Below are 22,397 nucleotides of genomic sequence, written 5' to 3'. Positions count from 1 at the left end.
ATGTCGCTCCTTACTTTCAGCTCAAAAATCTAGTTTTTCTATTTAATTTATGAACGTTTTTAAATTAATACATGTTTGATTCTGGCTCTCCGCACATAAATTATTAAAGTGAAATTTGCATATTAATTCTTTTTTTTTTTGGCTAAATGGCTTTCTCTTAGTTTTGATCAGACGATTTTGAGAAATAATGGGTGGGGAAGGAGGCCTAGTTGCCCTCCAATTTTTCGGTTACTTAAAAAGGCAACTAGAACTTTAAATTTATAACGAACGTTTTTATTAGTAAAAAATATACGTAACTTAAGAATTAACTTACGTAACAAACTTCTATATCCTTATATTTTTATTATGTATATGAGGGGGTTTGTCCCCTCGTTAATACCTCGTTCTTTACACTAAAGCATAAGTTATGTCCCAATTCTTTAAGAATGACCCCTGAATCAGAAAGGCCGTAGAATAAATAGTTGAAATTTCTAAAGATACTTTAGCATAAAGAGCGAGGTATTTAGGAGGAGAAGAACCCCTCATATGCGCAATAATCTCTTTTAATTTTAATTTTTAATTCTACTCCTTACTTTCAATTGAAAAAAACTTTTTTATGTTTGTTTTTTCATTGTTTTTTTTTATAGTAATGCTAGAAAATCCTGCGCCCTTTTCATTGAATTTCTCTTCCCCCATGACATATTTCTCCAAGGAAAGATCCTCCCACATAGCCCCCCCCCATCACCCCCCCCCCAAACAAACAAAAAATCCCCCTGAAAACGTCTGTACACTTCCCAATAACCATTACTGTATGTAAACAATGGTCAAAGTTTGTTACTTACAGCCCCTCCCCTGGGGACTGTGGGGGAGTAAGTCATCCACAAAGACATAGATATTATGGTTTTTGACTATGCTGAACAAAATGGCTATCTCAAAATTTTGATCCGTTGACTTTGGGTAAAAATGAGCGTGGGAGGGGGCCTAGGTTCCTCCCAATTGTTTTGGTCACTTAAAAAGGGCACTAGCAATTTTCATTTCCGTTAGAATGAACCTTCTTGCGACATTCTAGGACCACTTGGTCGATACGATGACCCCTGGGAAAAAAAACAAAAAAAAACAAATAAACACGCACCCGTGATTTGTCTTCTGCCAAAAAAAATACGAAATTCCACATTTTTGTAGATAGGAGCTTGAAATTTTCGCAAAAGGGTTCTCTGATACACTGAATGCGATGGTTTGATTTTCGTCTTTAGTGATTCTATGACTTTTATGGGGTGTTTTCCCCTATTTTTCAAAATAAGTCAAATTTTCTTAGGCTGGTAAATTTTGATGACAAAGACTAAATTTGATAAGACATATATTTAAAATCAGCAGGAAAATCTGATTGTTTTGATGTATCTTTTAGTATCAAATTTCCGTCTTTTAGAGTTTCGTTTACTACTGAGCCGGGTCGCTCCCTACTACTTTTCGTTACCACAAACTGTTTGATGTTGAGGCACAAGTTGAGTTTAATCAAAAACAATATGTGCATCCTGGTTATCAAAATGAATTATTTCCCTTGCCAAAAATGTATACACTTGCGTCTAAGAGAGTTTAAAGAGTCATATTAAAGAGAGCTGAGCGATGACTTTGACATATATTTATTCAGACTCCATTTCCATTCATATATAATCTTTTGAAAATTTTCAGGAGAATTTTTTCGAATATATTATCTGGATATTATCCTAAACCTTGATTTTAAATTGGACAAAATTTATGCAATAATTATGTTGGATACTCCCCGATATGGGAGAAGGACAGTATCTCTACTCATGTTTTTAGTATTTTCTGCTCATTTAAGTTTGACTTGATTGTTCATTTTAGTGTCTGTTTGTTTCAGAATATGCTTATTTACCCATATCAGTATCTGTTATCATTATGTTTGATGTGATTCCTTATTTTAATTTCAGTTTGTTTAAAGTTTCATTCTTTTATTGCTAGTAATTTCTGGTCGTTGGTAGTTTCAATTATTATAGTACTTGTATTTCCACTTATCAAACAGTTCGTGGTAACGAGCTTTACGTAATGAGCGATTCGACTCAAAAGCAACCGAAACTCTAAAAACAAGGAGCTTTAATATTAATAGATATATCAAAAGAATCAACTTATAATGCTGATTCCAAATGTATAAGATGAATCAAGTTTAGTGCTACCCATCAAAAGTTATGAGCCTAATAAAATTTGCCTGATTTTTGAAATAGGGGGAAACACACCCTAAAATTAAAGGAGTCTTCATGTTGATCAAACCATTAGATTCAGCGTACCAGAGAACCCCATGGCATAGAAGTTTCAAACTCCTATCTGCAAATTTTGCTATTTCTGCCAGAAGACAGATCACGGATGCGTGTTTATTTGTTTTTATGATACTTGATATTTACCAAGTGACATATATTGATCGCAAATTCTGTCGGTCTGTCTGTCTGTCTGTCGGTCTGTCTGTCCTGTTTTTGCTAGTTTAGGCACTTCCAGATAAGCTAGGACGATGAAATTTGACAGGCGTATCAGGGACCAGTCCAGATTAAATTAGAAATAGCCGTTTCCCTAAATTTCGACCATCTTGAGGGGAGTGGGGGGGACGGTTAATTCGGAAAAATTAGAAAAAATGGGGTATTTTTAACTTATGAACTGGTGATCGGATCTTAATGAAATTTGTTATTTAGAAGAATTTCGTGTCTCAGAGCTCTTATTTTAAATCCCCACCGGATCCAGTGACATTAGGGAGAGTTAGAGGGGGAAACCTAAAATTTTGGAAAACGCTTAGAGTGGAGGGATCGGGATGAAACTTGGCGGGAGAGACAAGCACAAGTCCTAGATTTTATAGTAGGGCTCCTCAGTGAAGATGGAACTATCCGGAGGGAATTTGAGGAGGGGGGTGCACTTTATGTTGGATGAAATTTTTCACGGAGGAGTTTTCCCGTGAGGGGGAGGGGCAAGTTTAATAGAGGGTGAGCCAGAATTACCGGCATTATTTGAAAAAACAAACAAAAATTGTTCTATATGTGAAGGGTTACCCCCTCCTCAATACCTTACTCTTTGTGCTAAAGTTTGACTGTTTGTTCCAATTTTTTTGTTTTCCTTTTCCCAGGGGTCATCGTATCGACCAAGTGGTCCTAGGGTGTTGCAAGAGGGATCATTCTAACGGAAATGATAAGTTATAGTGCCCTTTTTAAGTGACCAAAGGGCACCTAGGCCCCCTCACATACTCATTTTTTCCCAAAGTTAACGGATCAAAATTTTGAGAGAGCCATTTTGTTCCACATACTAGAAAACCATAAAAACTATGTCTTTGAGGATGACTTACTCCCCCACGGTCCCTGGGGGAGGGGCTACAAGTTACAAACCTTGACCAATGTTTACATAGAGTAATGGTTTCAGGGGGATTTCTTTGTTTGGGTGTGGGGTTGAGGGGAGGGGGCTAAGTGGGAGGATCTTTCCTTGGAGGAATATTTCATGGGGTAAGAGAAATTCAATGAAAAGGACATAGGATTTTCTAGCATTACTATTTAAAAAAAAATGAAAATATAAACATGAAAAAGTTTTTCAATTAAAAGTAAGAAGTAGCATTAAAACTTAAAACGAACAGAGATTATTACGCATATAAGGGGTTCTAAAAACACTTTAGCATATAGAGCGAGGTATTTAGGAGGAGATAAATACTTCGCTCTTTATGCTAAAGTATTTTTAGTAATTTCAACTATTTGTTCTACGGCCTTTCTGATTCAGGGGTCATTCTTAAAGAATTGGGACAAAACTTAAGATTTAGGGTGAAGAGCGAGGTATTAACGAGGGGACAAACCCCCTCATATATATAATAAAAAATATAAGAATATAAAAGTTTGTTACGCAAGTTAATTCTTAAGTTACGTATATTTTTTACTAATAAAAATGTTCGTTAAAAATTAAAAGTTCTAGTTGCCTTTTTAAGTGACCGAAAAATTGGAGGGCAACTAGGCCTCCTTCCCCACCCCTTATTTCTCAAAATCTTCTGATCAAAACTAAGAGAAAGCCATTTAGCCAAAAAAAGAATTAATATGCAAATTTCAATTTAATAATTTATGTAACGGAGAGCCAAAATCAAACATGCATTAATTCAAAAACGTTCAAAATTTTAATTAAAAAAACTAGTTTTTTTTAACTAGAAATGGGTTGACCCCTTCGCAATCCCTCGCTCTTTACGCTAAAGTTTGACTCTTTGCCACAATTCTACTTTTTAAAACAATAAAAACTTTAGCGTAAACAGCGAGGGATTGCGGAGGGGACAACCCATTTCATATACGGAGTAATTTCTGTTCGTTTTAAGTTTTAATGTCGCTCCTTACTTTCAGTTACAAAACTAGTGTTTTTTTATTTAATACTTTTAAGAGCCAATAATGTTTAAAATAATGTGTTTTTAAGAATACTGTTCTTTTTAAAAATAATGTACATGCATTTTATAGGTCTACAATTGGTGTTTTTTTTTTTTTTACTTTTAAAGGCCAATAATGTTTAAAATGATGTGTTTTTAAGAATAATGTTCTTTTAAAAAATAATGTTCATACATTTTATAGGCCTAAAATCCGTGTTTCTTTACTTTTAAAGCCAAACTGTTATCTGCTTTGTAACCTAACAAATTCCAATTCGTTAAAAAAGGTGTTAAAAATGATATTGCCTCAAGGTGTTGTTGCCAATTATACATGTTTTCAACTCCCTTTTAAATCTGGTCGTAATGCTAGGGAGATGTCAGCATTTTTAATTATATTCTGGCAAACCCCTCAAGGAGTGCTTAAGCCAATGAGAGAGGAGGAAATCTTGAATATTAGGAATTATTACTAAAAATCATCTCTTATAACTACAAAGAATCAATATAACCCCAGAATCTTTGGGATTATTTATCGGTATAAGATCTACAAAACGACACAAAAATCAAGGCTATATGATTAGTACAACCCTTTTAAATAGTAGAAGAAGAATATCTTAAATGGCCAATTTTAAAGGAAACTGATGATAATAAAAAAAAATCCACGTGCCAAAAATTTTAAAATCTTGTGGCAAATCGAGAGGCTACTTTACAATTCTCTACGTCTTCTAAAAGTAATTTTATTACTAGTTATAAAAATTAGAGGTGTCCCACTAATAAATTTTTTATGAAGCTCTAAAGAAAAAAAAATGCAAATTCGTTCGGCCTATTCATTTTAAAGCTTTCAATGAAGCCACAGTAATTTTTTCATCAAATAATCTGCTCGTGTCTGTTGTTAATACGCATTTCACTGCTATAGGAAAATAGCATTGGCTTCAAACCTCGGAGATTGACCTGAGCGTCTACTGAAACATGGGGGCTGTTTAATTAGTATAGGAAGTTTTTTTTTAAAGTTCTAGCAGTTTTAGTGTAAAGAGCAAGGTATAAAAGAGGGGGTAATCCTCCATTTACTGAATAAATCTGCCGGAATTAATATACAAATTTTGTTTTAATTTTTCATATACGGTGAGCCAAATTCGAACCTTCTTTAGTTGAAAACCTGAAGAAATCTAATAAAAAAAAACAAGTTTTTTTTTTAACTGAAAGTAAGGAGTGACATTACAAATTAAACAAACAGAAATTATTCCGTATATGAAAGGGACTGTCCCCTCCTTAATGCCTCGCTCTTTACGCTATAGTTTTTATTGTTTTAAAAAATAGAGTTGTGACAAAGAGTCAATTTTAGCGCAAAGAGCCAAGTGTCGAGGAGGAGACAGCCCCTTTCATATACAGAATAATTTCTGTTCCTTTTAAGTTTTTATGTCACTCCTTACGTTCAGTTAATTTTTTTATTTTTTTTATTTCAGCCTTCAAAATGACGCTAAAGTAAAGATTCTGGTTACATGTTTATTTGAAGTATGTAAGCGTTTGTGCCAAGGAGCTCAAATGTAATATGAAATATAAGAAAGAGAATGAATAGAAACATGGTCAGAATAGGAATAAAAATAATAAGAAAATAACAAAAAAATAATTATAAATAAGAGTAGTTCCCCGCCATAGAGCCAAAAAGCACATGAAAATTTTTTTTTTTGAACCAAATCAAATTTAAAATCCGTATTTTTTTAGCTTAAGGGAACATTTTGAAAAGAAATAAAAAATAACTTTAATTTGTGACATGGGGTTCAAGTGGATCCAGAAAATAGGGTTTATTCCGTTTGTCTTGGAACTTAGAAATCCAAATTCCAAGCTCTGGAAGTATTAACCGTTGCATAATAACTTTCTGATTACTATAATAACAAGAGCTAAGAGCTCATATGGCACTTGTGACGAGGTCGGAAGAGCCAAGAGCCAAGAGCTCATATGGTATGAGCTCCAGCAAAATTCTAAGAATCAATAGAATGCTTTAAAAGGAAAATCAGAGGCAATCAGGAAATCAGGGAAATAATGTCGGTCGGGATTTAAAATAAGAGCTCTGAGTCACAAGGTCCTTCTAAATATCAAAATTTATTAAGATCCGATCACCCGCTCGTACGTTAAAAATACCTCAGTTTTTCTAATTTTTGCTCTCCCTTCAGCCCCCCAGACGGTCGAATCGTGGGAAACAACTTTATAAAGTCAATTTATACAGCTCCCTGACACGCCTACCAATTTTCATCATCATAGCACGTGCAGAAGCACCAAAGTCGCCAAAGCGCTGAACCCCACCACCTAACTCCCCCAAAGAGAGCGGATCCAGTCCGGTTACGCCAATCACGTATCTACGACATTTATAAGCGTTTTCCAAGATTTCCGGTTTCCCTCTCCAACTCCCCCAATGTCAACACATCCGGTCGGGATATGAAATAAAAGGTCTGAGACATGAGTTCTTTCTAAATATCAAATTTCATTAAGATCCGATAATTCGTTCTTAAGTTAAAAATACCTCAATTTGTCAAATTTTTCCAAATTAACAACCCCCAGCTCCTCCAAAGAGAACGGATCCACACCAATTATGCCAATCTCGCATCTATAACTTGTGCTTATTCTTCCCATCAAGTTTCATCCCGATCTCTCCACTCTAAACTTTTTCCAAGATTTCCGGTCTCCAAGATTTCTGTTTCCCCCTCCAACCCTCTATATCGCCGGATCCGATTTGAATTGAAAATGAAGCATCTAGACATACGATTCTTCTATAAATCAAGTTTCATTAAGATCCGATCACCCATTCGTAAGATACCTCGATTTTCACGTTTTCCAAGAATTCCGGTTTCCCCCTCCAACTCCCTTCAATGTCATCGGATATGATCGGGGTTTAAAATGAGAGTTTTAAAGCACAAGATCCTTCTATATATCAAATTTCAATAAGGTTTGATCACCCGTTCGTAAGTTAAAAAAACTAATTATTTCTAATTTTTCAAAATTATTCCCTTCCCCCCAACTCCACCAAAGAAAGCGGAACTGGTCCGGTAATTTCAGTCACCTATCTTGGACTTGTGCTTATTCTCTCCACCAACTTTCATCCTGATATCTCCGCCTTAAGCGTTTTCCAATATATCCGGTCCCCCCCCCCCCCCTAATGACACTGAATCCGGTCGGGATTTAAAATAAGAGATCTGAATTTCGAGGTCCTTCTAATTATGAAATTTCATAAGATCCGATCACTCCTTCGTAAGTGAAAAATTACTCATTTTTCTAATTTGTCAGAATTAAGCCTCCCCCCCAACTCCCCAAAAGAGAGCGGATCCGTTCCGGATATATCAATCACGTATCTATGACTTTTGCTTATTTTTCCCACCAAGTTTCATCCCGATCCCTCCACTGTAAGCGTTTTCCAAGATTTTAGGTTTCTCCCTCAATTCCCCCCAGTGTCACCGATCCAGTCGGGATTTTAAAAAAGAACTCTGAGACACGATATCCTTTCAAACTTCAAATTTCAGTTAGATCCGATCACTCCTTCGTAAGTTAAAAATACCTCATTTTTTCTAATTTTTCAGAATTAACCCTCCCCCAACTCCCCCAAACAGAGCATATCCGTTCCAATTATGTCAATAGCGGCATCTAGAACTTTTGCTTATTTTTCCCACCAAGTTCTCCACTCTAAGCGGTTTCCAAGATTTTAGGCTCCCCCCTCCAACTCCCTTCAGTATCACCAGATCTGGTCGGAATTTAAAGTAAGAGCTCTGAGACACGATATCCTTCCAAACATTAGATTTCATTAAGATCCCATCACTTGTTCGTAAGTTAAAAATACTTCTTTTTTCTTTTTTTTTCGAATTAACCGGCCTCCCACTCCCCTCCCCAGATGGTCAAATCGGGAAAGCGACTATTTTTAATTTAATCTGGTCTGGTCCCTGATATGCCTGCCGAATTTCATCATCCTAGCTTACCTTGAAGTGCCTAAGTAGCAAAACCGGGACAGACCGACAGACAAACCGACAGACCGACAGAATTTGCGATCGCTATTTGTCACTTGGTTTGATACAAAGTGCCATAAAAACTAGGCTTATACAAAGAGTATATAGGGATTATGACACTAGCAGCAAGGCATCTACCTATTAATGGTGAAATCAATAACAAAACTAGACCTACGTTGCCTGAGCAACGTGAAGTGTTGCGGCAACCTTTGTCCGGCTTCGCCGAATAAAGTGTTGCAAGAGCAACACTTTGGTTTTGTTTCTTTGCTATCGGTTAAACGCTGAAGTTGTCAGCCTATCGAAGCTTTTAAAACGTTATGTTCAAAGAAGAACGCGATCAGTAATCACATGATCAAAGGCTATTCCTCAGCGTTGAAAAAAACAACAATAACAAAAGAATATCGAAAGAAGGGAGTAAATTGACTTTGCAGCCAGTTGAACTTTATCCTTTTCAATCGTAGACATCGTGACGGATCAAGACTTGGAACAATATCTTGTATAATCTAGTTGGTATTATAAAGCTATCCGTAACTTTTCAGGATCAAAATATCATAGATGACACTCTATTAATTATTACGAAACTGCCTCGTTGTTTTACGTTATTGTTTGTACCCGTTGCGTAAACACTTAATTCTAGGTTACAGTGAGTATGGGTAGGCTACACCAACTAGCAACAGTTACAAACTCCTCTTCACTAAAGATGATTGTAGCCTAACAGACAATTATTACTTACAATTATTACTCACAGTTCACATATAGCATTCTTTCAGTTCACATATAGCATTTATTCAGTGAAAATCTTAAACCGGATTTACTCTCACAAAGTTTTGATAAAACAAGAATGCATTCGAGGTATATACTCCTACTTTGCGTCGGATCGTTCATTTAGTGTTCAGCAAGGTTAATTTGCTGTCGAAATTTTTTTTTTTTTTGATAGATTCAGATGCCAATATTACGCAAAGTGAGTAATTAAAGGAGTTTTATGTGGTAGTATATTTCTACAGTCTATTTTTTCTTGGAGTTCAATTACTATTTTGTATAATGGGAGGAAAGAGGAAGAAGGAAAAATCTGACGAGTTTTTTCTCACATCCAGTCCTATGGAAGGAATCTCATTGAAATCACTAGCTGATAGTTTGAGTCTAGTTTTACAGACTGTTAAAGAAAATTCAACTACGTTAAATGAGCTGAATGTTAATTTTAAAGGATTAGATCAAAGGATTTCTAAGATCGAAGAATCTGTATTGGAATCGAAATTGGAGGTGGAAGGTATTAAGCCTAAAGTGATCAGCCTTGAGGTAGAAACCAACGATTTGAAGAACCACATTTCTGTGCTGGTTGATGAAAATTCTTTACTGAAATCGCAGTTATCTAGCCTAAGGCATACAATGATGAAGCTGGAAAGTAAAGAAACTGATAAAAATATTCTAGTATGGAACGTGACAGCGATTGATACTGTAAACGCTAAGGCGATTTTCGATAGTATAATTTCGTCATGCCTTGGAATCCATGAGGTACCCAAATACACGATAGCTGATGTTAAGCCTGAAAAAAGGCTGATAAAGGTTATCATGGAGAACAGGGAGCTGAAAGTGGCAGTTCTAAAACAGACTCGAAATCTACGTGGAAAAACTATCATGGGCAATCAGAATGTTTTTCTATCCGATGATTCTCCTCCGTCTGTTCGAGAAGTTCAAAAAAAACTTTTAGCTATCCGAACCAGTATTCGTGAAAAAACAGGTTTTGAAACTCGGATTGCGAGATCCATACCACCATCTCTATGTATTCGTCGCCTTAAGGAAGGTCCAGTGCAAATGTTTTTGTTTGATGAAATCCCACCAGATATTAGTAGCCTGATTCAAACGCAACGACAGCGAAGGTAAGGAAATGGCCGGGGCAATTCTATGGACTGGATTACATGACTGAATATTTTTTTTTTTTTTGTTCAGTGAGTTTGTGGAAGCCCGGACACCTTTTGTGTTTTGATAAGAAAAAAAGTATTGCTTGAATTATTTGTTGAGTTAGTTTGGTCCGATGCAATAAAAATAGTAATAGTGACTTGTATAGTGGTATCTTCTGCTACAACAAATAGTGTGTCTTTTATTGTATTGCTATTTGTTTTTTTTGCACCAACAGTATAGTATTAGAACAAACCCATTTACTGTGAGTTTTAATGCTTTTATTTTTCAATGGGAGAGGCATAGGGGAGACGTTCTTAGTTTTTCCTTGTTTCTTTTTTCTTCTCTTTCCCTGTTTTTTTCTTATTTATTCTTACCTTGATTTTATTATCATTATTTATCCATACCTTAATTATTTTTTTTGCCCTTCTTTCCTTATATTTTTTTCTTATACCTGTGGTCTGGTGGGCTTGGTCGAAGGGCGGAACTGCCATCCACCATGAGTAGTGGCCAGGCTGGTATCAACTCTTTGGGGGATCGTTTACTTGATTTACAAAATAATCCTTTAGATATTGAAAATATTATTAATAATTCAATTGGAAATAGAAATAAGATGAATAATGATTCTAATTTCGGCTTTTAAAAGTAAGTATGTTTCGCAATTAAATGGTCCTGCCTCCTCTAAACGAGATGATATTTTCTCTGTGTTTCATCTGAACATTCAGGGACTCTGCTCGTCTTTTGATGAGCTGAAACGGATCGTTAGTGATGGAACTCCTTATGTTATAGGATTATGTGAAACTTTCCTGGATTCAAAAAAGGATATCCTTCTAAATACTCCAGGATATAGGATGGAGAGGCTGAATAGGAAACAGATGGTGAGAGGTGGCCTTACGCTTTATATTTCTGATCGTCTTGCATATAATGTCCGAAATGATTTGAGCAGAAATGAGGAAGGAATCTTTGAATCCCTATTTATTGAGATTAAGTCAATGCGCAAGTATTTAGTTGTGGATTTGGTTTGTAGGTCCCCCAGTGGATCTATTCCTTCGTTATTGGAAATTCTGGAAGAAGTTTTGGACTCAGTCCAAAAACATCCCTGTGAACTAATCCTTATGGGTGATTTTAACCTCAACCTGCTGGATCAAAATTCTGCTTCAACTATTGATTTTTTGTCAATGATGCTCTCTTCGGGAACTCTACCTTCAGTTTTTATACCAACACGAGTTACAGAAACACAAGCGTCTCTTATCAATAATATTTTTTCGTCACTAGATGTTTTAGATAATTTGGTGCTGGTTAGTGATATTTCTAATCATTTTCCCGCTATTTCCCGATATAAGAGTGCTGATCAAGCGCAGCGTATAGCATCACCATCTAATCTCCCATTTTTCCGTTATGGTGATACTGAGCTAAGTCTACTTAATTCTCGTCTCGCTGACCAGACAAAATTACTACAAGGGTTATCCGTGCCATTCTGCCTGCTATTCTGTCACCACTGACTAAGCTCGTCAATCTGTCTTTCGAGAAAGGTATTTTTCCTGAATCTCTCAAGCGAGCTAAGGCTATAGTACTCTATAAAGGTGGTTCTAGGAGTGGTCCTGCTAATTATAGGCCAATTTCTCTCCTATCTGTTTTCAACAAAATGTTTGAGAAGGCTATGCTATCCAAGCTTCTTAGTTTTCTGGATGCAAAGGATTTTTTGCATGATTTCCAGTTTGGATTCCCGAGCGAGTCACTCTACGGAGCATGCTTGCGCAGCTTTATCGAATTTCATTCATTCGGCAATAGATTCTGGTCATACCCCGGGAGCTTTATTTTTGGATGTTCGTAAAGCTCTTGATTCCTTGACTCGTCGGATTCTTCTTTGGAAACTATCACATATTGGTATAAGATCAAACGGTTATTCTTGGTTTGATTCATATCTTTCTGGTAGGCTTATTTCAATTGATCCACTTTCCCGGAGCCCTTCTGAAGTATATTATGGCGTCCCGCAGGGATGTGTTCTTGGTCCCATTTTATTTTTGATTTATGTTAATGATCTGATTTCGGCTGTAAAAAACACGAGGCCTCTGGCATGTTGCAAGCTGTGTCAGCCGGATTCTCAGTCGTGTTCCAATGCTTCTTCTAATGAAGATTTTCTTGTTGCTTTTGCTGATGATACCACTCTTGGGAAGACGGAATGTGATATCAAGTCTAACCTTGTGGCATTATTTGAGAGAGTTATGTCATGGTTTAATGCCAATTACTTGGTCTTGAATTTTGGTAAATCACATTTTCTTATTTTTTCTCGAATTGGTGTAGCTTTCTCTCAGCTTATACACCCTCAGGTGTCACAAGGCTCCTTGTGTAGACCAGAGAATCGGGTGGTCCAGTTTCTTGGTATCCTGCTTGATGAGAATCTTTCATTGAGAAACCATGTAGCCATGATTAGGGTTAAGGTCTCACGGAGTTTGGGTATCATTCGAAAACTTAGATACACATTTCCTGGATCTATTCTGAAACTTCTTTTTTTCTGTCTTGTCCAGTCATATGTTTCTTATTGCCCTATATGTCTACTTTTCCGTCTACGCTGCTGTCACTTTCCGTCATGTATAATAAAGCACGGTTAGTGGTTATGGACACCAACCATTCTTCAACAACACAGCTCTTAAGTCTACGGTCTATTTACATTATTTCTGGTGCTTCTTTTGTCTTTGATCAACTTCACGGCAATCTTCTAAAATCTCTTTGGAAAACTCCTATGTTTATTTCTGATTCAGCTCCATATAGCCTTCGTTTTTCAAATAATATCCACAATCCGCCTACCCCTACTATTTGATCAGATTTCAATCCCCACATTGCTTGTCAACAGGTCTGGAATTCACTACCTTCTTCAGTGCAGAAATGCCACTCGTTTAGGACTTTTAAAAGGATTCTTAAGGATCATTTAATAAAGAATCAAATACATTAATTTTTTTCCTCTGAGGGGTTGAGGGCCTCTGTGTTTTGTTAGTGGTGTGTGGTTTTCCTCTCTGCACTTTGCTCCTAGGCCTCAGCTATGTTCTCTATGTTTTGTTGCTTATATTGTTTATATTTGCTTATATTTGTTGCTTATATTGTATCCCTTGTAAATATATTGCCTGTAAACTGCTTTATGTTATTGCCATTATTGAATTTATTGCTTGTATAATAATTTCGTTTTTCTTATCCCCCTTGTACCCCTGGCCATGGAGCCTTTCGAGGGGAATTATGGGTATTGTAATTCGATTTTGAATTTTATTTTGTATTGTCTTCTATTTAATATTAATAATAAACTTCTCTCTATAAACAAGTCCCTTACATGTTTTACCACTGGAACCAACTCGGTCTTATCATCAAATACACTGGAAACAAATAATAGATGCACTAAATAGCAAAATTTGCAAACCCCTCACTGCCGAAGATGATTATGAGCTAACAGCTGACCTTTCTTTACAAGTCCCCTACATGTCTCACAATTGGTATCTGCTTATTTTTGGTTTCAGTGTGTACCCTACTACTGAAGTTGTCAATCCCTTGAAACTTTCAAACTATTATATCTCATGAAGGAATTTTTGTATAAAAAAATAGATGACATATACTTGATCAGCTCATCAAGAGCTATCGATTGCCGTCGAAAAAAAATTATATCTGTCTTAGTTCAAAAGTTCATTTTTTGCCATAGGCCAACTTTCTAACGTCACCACTTAGAAAGGAGCAAAGGATAAGCTCCAATTTCTTTAGCAATGACAGAACTTTTAAAGTTTAAGAGGTACATCTGATACCATTTCTCTACCTCTATCCCAAGTTCGAAAAAACAAATGATAAGCCCAGCGAAAATCACGGCAGCACTTTTGGACCCGCGGGAAAATGCCGCTTTTTTGCTTCTGTAATTTTTTCTATTTATCACTCAAAGAAGATATAGTGGCTGTGGGGCCGGGTAACTACTGCATATATTTAACACTTATAAATTTTAGTCCATCTTCAATTTGAAAGTGGTGCCTGCCTGCTTGCATGCTAGAACGGAGCTTTCCACTCGAAAGCAGAAACATGGTTTGATGAAACAAAAGCTTGGCTGCACAACTTCAGATACTCCTCTCTGACTTCACTTCACTTCGTACACCATAGGCTCTGGCTCGTGGACAAGCAAAAACCATCCTTTTTGGCCCCAGGCAAGAGTCCTGCGGAGCTTTCCAAAATGTAATGCCATATTCATCAATCCTGCCTGAGGTCCACACTTTCCGTAAAAACCGCACAGGTTAGACACTTACCAGTTTCCAGGAATAAGTCAACATCGGCGGCATAGGAAAAAAAAACCGGGACTAAACCAAGATGTTGCTCTCGCAACACAATTAACTAATTTTGTTTTACTTCTGGTCTAGTCTTAGCTCCAAGTTTTTCCCATGATAAATGAGTGCTAGCTCATTTTCAGACGTGGACTTCAGAATATGACTTATTGCGCAAAGACTTTTTCTCTAAAACCAGTTACTCAAAGGCTGCTTTATCTAATTGGTAGATTGGCCAGGAAAAAAACAAACAACTTCTAATCTTGAAACAGATTCTAATCAACAGAAAAACTAATTTCGTTGTCATTGACGCGAAAGAATACAGTAAATTTGAAGATACATCGGCTTCGTACAATCCAAGCGAAGGATTCTACTGCAACCAATATCTCATTCAGCTCTCACTTTTAAATTCAAGTTTAATAGTATTACAACAAGGTTTCAAAAACTATAATCATCACGAAAGTAAAACAGTTCAAAATAGGGATGAAACCTTTTTATTGACAGTGAATAGATATAAAATTATTTAACTGGATATTTTGAACACATATACAGTGTTCATCATCAGCAGTAAAACTCAAACATCATCAGCAGTTTTACTGATGATGATGAACACTGTATGTGTGTTCGAAATATCCAGTTAAATAATTTTATATCTATTCACTGTCAATAAAAAGGTTTCATCCATATTTTGAACTGTTTTACTTTTGTCATGGAAAGACAGTGTGGTCTTCGAAGTTATATACTATAATCATCCCTTCAAATATTTCCAGGGGAGATCCTTTTCAGTTTTGAAGGAGAGTTCTTCGAGAAAATCCTTTTTTATGGATGTCTCTCTTTCTTCTCCCCCTCTTTACGGAAAACTCTGTTTCCATCTCTTAAGTTATACTTGAAACACTGTTACGAAATGAGGGGAGCTGTTTCCCTATAGGAACGACATTTTAGATTAGGTCCAAACATATTCCAAGAATGAAGGGAGGTTAGAGGGTGACCCTCCCTGTCTCTACTACTATATCTATCTAACAGTTTACTCAAAGATAAGAAATTTGAGCACAAAATACACTTTTTGAGACTTCGTACTTTCCCCCTCTACCTACTCACAGACCTGACCTTCTTCCATAGACGCTGACCTTCTTCCTAGTAGATGATGCGCAGTTATGTATTGCTGCTAATAATTTTATGAAGCCTCAAATGAATCCACTCAGTTAAATGACGCTTAAAGCCCCATTAACATTAAATCGTTGACCTTCCATGACGAGCTACGCAAGTTCTGCGTCAAACTTGCGACAGCAGAGCTCAGAGCTTGCACAGGAAAAACAGAACACTACGCAAGAACAGACCCGAAGCTCTTTTCTTGTCAAGTTTGTGCTATTTGGATTATTTATAAAATTCGTTTCGAAAGAAAGATTGAAAAACTTAGAGTAAGAACGACCTTAATCGTTGCATATTAACTCTCTGATTACTACAATTAAAACCAGTCCTAAACAAAGAGTAAATAGGGGTTAATCTGTGACACTAGCAACAAAGCATCCACCTGTTACTGGTAAGACCAGTCACATAATTTTTTTTTTTTACTTCTGATCTAGTCTTAGCTGCAAATTTCTCGCACGATAAATGAGTGCTGACTCATTTTCACTGAGCTATTAGAAACACCAAATATATGCTTCCATTCTGCTAATCCCCCAACCGAAGTTAGATGGTCTCTTTATTCACCTAGTTTATAATTCAATTCCTGATTAAACTGAAAGCTCATCATAAGAAGTTTAAATTCATTTAAATGAAAATTGTATTGCTAACAAAATGAAAGCATATACGATTGATAGAAATGAAAGAAAGACACAAAAAAAGGAATATGTACAACATGTCCAGCATGAAAACTTTTCACACAGATGTGAAGACTTCCATGTAATGCAATCGCGAGCGGAAGGCGAGCAAAAAACGTCGCACTGATACATTAATGTGAAGAACCCTTACAAATATATATCACCATTAGCCCTTTATTTTGTATGGATTGCGTATATCTTTAAGAACGAAAAGTGATGCACGATGATCTCTGAAACTGGGAAGCTTAACATACAGCTTTTAAATAGTTTGAAAGTGGTTGGCTAAATCATAATTTTCACACGATCGCATTTTGATTCTCTTCGGGTTGAAAGTATCGTTTTATGTCACAAAATGGGAGGAAACCCCACTTTGCTTTGTCCCATCTCTTTTATCTCTTGAGAAGGGCACTAGAACTTTGAATTACCGTTACAGTGATCTCTCTCCTAGAAGTTTAAGACTGTTGGATCGATATAATTACCCCTGGAAATAAATCAAATGAAAACAATTTCTTGATCATACTTCACGAAAAAACTTAATAAAATCGCTTTCTTTTATAAAGGGACTATAAGTCTTTGTAAAAGAGCCCCCCTGATACACCGACCTTGAAAGTATAATTTCTACGAAGTCTCATTGTTGATCGCTTCCTTGTTTGGGGATGTTTACCTCTCCCCCCCCTTTGGGAAATTAGTCAACTTTTCTCAGGTTCATAGCTTTTGGTAAGTATCTTTAACTTTGAAGAATTTTAAATATTCAGAATCCCCCCCCCCAAAAAAAAGAAAGTTCTACTGATGCATTTATTGTAAAGTTTTCAAAAAATTTCTACACGTGCGGCTCCTTGCTTGCAGTTCTTTTCCACGAAATGTTTAGTAAGACATGTTTTTAAATTCATCTTTATTTGGATCAAATGTTCGCTCTATTCCAAATCAATTTTGGTGCCGGCCAAGGGGTAGTTTTTCTTGAAAATGTTTCTTGAGAATTCAGGGGAGTTAGGTTAATTTAACTATTTGCAATAACATCTAATTTGGAAGATCTTTCAACCTATTTCTTGGAAATAATAAAGCGTCGTGCTTTCTTCAGTTTATTTTACTAAATCTCATCTCATCCCTGTTCAAGAAAGGCTTAGGATGTTTGATGAGAGAGTGAATTAAAGTCTATTGATATCTAAAAAAACCAAAATTACCAAAGTAACCGTAATTCTTAGTCAAATCTAAGAAATTAATTTAAGTAAGGGTGTACGGGGAATTCAGAGTCCTGAAGGTCAACGAAAAAAAACTCTAATGGGGGACTAATACATTCACTATGATTTCAAATTATTTCATTTTCTGTTGAAAAAGTTCCATTTCCTCAAGATTCTCTTGTCAATTGTTAAAAATGAGAATAGGGTCATACTCTTGTCACCCGTCCCCCGATGGTATGACTGATAAGGTCGTCTCTCTTATTCCCAAATTAATGTAGATTAAATAAACTTCCCTGTGCTAGTACTCGATTTTAACTTAGCATATAATATTACTTACTAAAAGATTCTTATTCATACTTGAGAAAGTTAAAGTATACTAACGCTGGAACTAGGATCTCTGATGGTTTTGTCATGAGTACAACGATATCTGGAATCGTGCCCCTATCTACAAATAGACGGACTTGTCAATTTGCTGTTGGCTTGAACAGTCAAAATTTATGGGCCAAATATTCAATAAATATTATCATATTTGAGAACACGTGACTTTACAGGGATTAGTTGACCTTGATTATGCTGAAAGCTTTCATTGCTCCTGCCAGAGCCCTGCAAAAGATATAGGAGAAATCCACATTTATATCCCAGGAACTGAAGAAAAAGTACGAAGGATAGACTGGCTAAAATGACACACCGGTGCTATACAACTGTAAAACCGTGCAAGTTCTAAGGTTTATTATGCCATTTGTGTTCGCCCCAGTAACACGTGGAGTGTCGGCTAGTCCCCCTAAACCCCCCTCTAAAGTGCCCCTGAACCCCTCGCCTGTACCACACCTTGAACCCTGAACCCTGAGTTTTTGTTTTTTTTAGTTTTTCTAATTTTTTTTTAAAGTTTTTTTTTAATTGTTAGTTTTTCTGTGTGTTTTTTTAGTTTTTCTTGTGTTATTTTCTTTTTTTTTGTTTTTCTGTCTTTTCTTTTACGGTTTTCTGGTGTTTTTTTCTTTTTTTAGGTTTTTTCTTTTTTTTAGTTTTTTTTTCTTTTTTTAGTTTTTTTATAGTTTTTCTGGTGTTTTCTTGAGAACAAAAGTAAAGAAGTACAGTAGATTAACAGGGCTCAGGAAGAGCAATTAACGATTATTGGCTCATAAGCGAGTGTAAGCAGGGGTTGGGTTGTTGGGGATTTGAAACCTCTCAAAAGAGTAAAACTGCGCGATACCTTGTAATTTTAAGCTTATTGTGATAAATTACGATTTTTCGCTTCCTAATTCCCTCTCCCTTTGAAAATCATTTTACGTGCTTAGCCCCCCAATAAAAAAACTGTGTCTGAGCCTTTGTCGACCACTACAGTACTCAAAGGGAGCAATTGTTTATTCTATGATTCTTTGAGATATGTTTACTCGTATAGTCGTTGTGGTGTTAATGTGACTAGAGAATTACCTAGCTCACTTGAAATTTTATGTAACTGTAGAGTTATCCTAGTCATCCTATCTTCTTCTTCTGTAAAAACCTTACGTTAAAGAGGAAAACTGTTTGAAAACGTGAATATGCCTCTGAGTAATTCTTAGCATTTGGATACTTTCAGCATAATCAAGCTCAACTAATCCCTGTAAAGTCACGTGTTCTCAAATATGATAATATTTATTGAATATTTGGCCCATAAATTTCGATTATTCAAGCCAACATCAAATTGACACGTCCGTCTGTTTTAGGTAGGGGCACGATTTCAGATATGGTTGTACTCATGGCAAAACCATTAGATATCCTACTTCCAGCGTTAGTATACTTCAACTTTCTTAAGTATGAATAAGAATATTCTAGGAAGCAATATTATACGCTAAGTTAAAATCGAGTACTTGCACAGGGAAGTTTATTTAATCTATATTAATTTGGGAATAAGAGAGACGACTTTATCAATTGCACCATTGGGGGATAAGTGACAAGGGCATGGCCTTATTCTCATTTTTAAGAATTAACAAGAGAACCTTGAGGAAAAGGAACTGTATCAACAGTAAATGGAATAATTTTAGATCATAGTGTATGTCTTAGTTAATATTTCCAGAGATGGAATTTGGATTTCTAAGTTTCAAGACAAATGGAATAAATAATATTTTGAGGGTCCACCTTTAGGAAGCCCCATGTCAGAAATTAAACTTATTTTTTTATTTCTTGTAAAATTGTTCCCTTAAACTAAGAGCATAGGGTTTTTAAGTTTATATTGGTTCAAAAAAGTTTTTTTTTTATATATATATTTTATATTGCATTTGAGCTCCTTGGCACAAACCCTTACATACTTCAAACAAACATGTAACTAGAATCGTTAATTTAGCATCAATTTTAAGGCTGAAATTAAACGAAATTTTTTTTTTATTTAATTTCTGAAGGTTTTTCAACTAATGAAGGTTCAAATTTGGCTCACCGTATATGGAAAATTAAAGCAAAATTCGCACATTAATCCTTGCAGATTTATTCCGTATGTGAAGGGTTGTCCCCTCCTTAATACCTTGCTCCTTACACTAAAGCTGTTAGCACTTAAAAAAAATCTTTCTATTCTAACTAAAAGGCCACCGTATTCCAGCAGACGCTCTTAAGAAATTAGAAAACACAGTAAAACTTTAGCATAAAGAGCAAGGTATTGAGGAGGGGGCAACCCTTCGTTTATGGAATAATTTCTGCTCGGTTTTCAAATAATGCCGGTAAATTGGTCTCACTCTCAATTAAACATACCCCTCCCCCTTACGGAAAAATCCTCCATGCAAATTTTATCCAACGTAAAATGCACCGCCTCTCCCCTCCCCGTGAGATTCCCTCGGACAGTTCCATAACCGCTGAAAATACTCCTCCCTGTAAAATTGCTCGCGGGCAATTCAGCCTGATAAATTCTCCTTAGGATTCTTTCATTTGAATAAGAATCTATTCTCTAAGCGGTTTATCGATTACTTCAGAAATACCCCCTTTCATGGAAATTATTTTCCGGAAATCAAAACACGTGAAAAAAAAACACCGCATAATTCTCCCGGAACATCTCGACATGAAAAATTTGACAAAGAGAACGTAAGACAATTAAAAAGAATTTCGTGTAGTAGTTCTGTCAAATCTACCCCAAAGTGTCTTTCCCCTGGAATATTCACCCCTCCCAGTAATTCCACTCTCCAAGGAAGATTCTCCCTATAGAAAACCACCCAAAGCACAAACCTCCTCTCAAAGAAAGTCTATATACTTCCCAACAACAAATTCTATACGTAAACATTGGGCGAATTTCATAACATACAGGCCTCTCCCCACGGACTGTGGGGGGTCATTCCACCTTTAAGACATAATTGTTTGATCTTTCAACTATACTGATAAAAATGGTTCAATTCCGTATATCACAAGGTGAAGAACTACCAAATCTACTAAATTACTAAAATTATGGAAGGTTTTTAAATACGTCATTTTCCTTTTAAATGAGTCATGAAACAATTCTCTATGAATTTCCAGTGCCGAGCTAGCTGAGGAGAAAAAAAAATGAAAAAAAGACGGCGTCGATGCAGAATATCGATGAAAAAAGACTGCCACTCGAACAGTGGCAGTTCGAGCCACTTTTCTTGTTTTTCAAGCCGACATATTTTCTTTATTGTTCAAGCTATGAGACTTAAACTTTCTTATATAGGAGTTTCTGACAAGGAGGTTCTAATAGTGTAATTTTTTTTATCTGACTTTATTTTAAGGAGTTATGGGCTTTTTTATTTTTCACTATGGGACGTGATCGTCGCTCACTAGGTTACTAGCTACCACTACAGCCCGGATTGCTAGCTACCACTGCAACCTGGAAAATGCATTTTCCGAACATTATTTGAAAAGGACTAATAAATGTAGACTCATTCCTGAAAGCCTATGCAATTTTGAGCTTATGAACGATTTATCACATCAAACGTTTAAAATGTATTAAGTTTTTAGTAAGTGCAAATGATTTTCTGGTCTTTAGAAGGCTTAGGAAGCATTAGCCTTCTACTGTTGGTGGTTTGTAGTCTACTATTTGTTAGTTTCTATTTGGTTTAAGTTTGGATTGATATTTATTGGGATTTTTATTCGTTTTGGGTTTTCTTGATCTAGTTTTCTTATGTTCGTTCTAAGCTTTATTTCAAAGTTTTGTTAATTAATTTTAATTCTTACTTAATTGGCCAATTTGTGTTGATTTTATGTTATTTTGTTTCCTGTTGGTTGTCAAAACGGATGTTTGTCAAGTTTTTTTTCTGTTTTTCTCTTTTAAAGCCATGATTTTGACTTGCTGGTTATATTTTGGACAATATTTTCTAACATTATTTTTTCCTATAATAGTTGCAATGATAACATAAATCTTGGATTGACGGGAACGGGGAACATTATTAAAACATTGATTGAAAATGTATAAAATTTTATGGCTTCTAAAGAACTGAAGCCATTCTGACCCTTAGCCGTTCCTAGAATATTGCAGATACGTCATTCTGACAATTTGAATGCTCATGGAGTCTTTTGATTAAGTTGAAAATCTCCCTCAACAGGCCCTAAAAGTCTCAACCAAATACCCTCGGCATTTCCTGGTATTTTGCAGATGCACCCTTTTGACCACTTGGACGCATATAATGTCTTGTGATTTAGTTCAATTTCCCCTTAAACTTTCCTTCAAAGATTACAGCTTGATACCCTTAGCTGCTCCTGAGATATTGCATATTTGCATCTTTTGACAGTCATGATGCATTTAATGGCCTTTGATTTAGTCCACTATACACCAAGACGTTTCCGTCTTAGCTCGTTGAGATTAGGTAGACTAAATGATATCATTTTTTCTCTCTAAGAGGTGCTGTGGATCTCTGGGACGAGCCATTGGTGATGCCTCCGTCTCTAGTCCCTCAACGACA

General features: G+C 36.0%; 1 protein-coding gene across 2 annotated transcripts in view; it reads right to left on the bottom strand.

Moving 5' to 3' along the window:
* The window catches only part of LOC136031865 (protein FAM13B-like), an 82,996-nt gene that overhangs the window by 59,951 nt on the left and 648 nt on the right, over positions 1-22,397 (bottom strand). Inside the window, exon 1 of one of the 2 annotated variants that reach the window (XM_065711795.1) lies at positions 17,864-17,900. The exons of the other annotated variant lie outside the window; for it this stretch is intronic. The gene's annotated coding sequence lies outside the window, so the exon portion shown is untranslated. Of the gene's footprint in view, positions 1-17,863; positions 17,901-22,397 lie in introns of those variants that run through there. 2 annotated transcript variants of the gene reach the window in all.

Source organism: Artemia franciscana, chromosome 10, assembly GCF_032884065.1.
Source record: "Artemia franciscana chromosome 10, ASM3288406v1, whole genome shotgun sequence".
Classification (NCBI taxonomy): domain Eukaryota; kingdom Metazoa; phylum Arthropoda; class Branchiopoda; order Anostraca; family Artemiidae; genus Artemia; species Artemia franciscana.
Note: the sequence above shows the minus strand (reverse complement) of the source record. Positions and strands in the feature narration are given on the sequence as shown.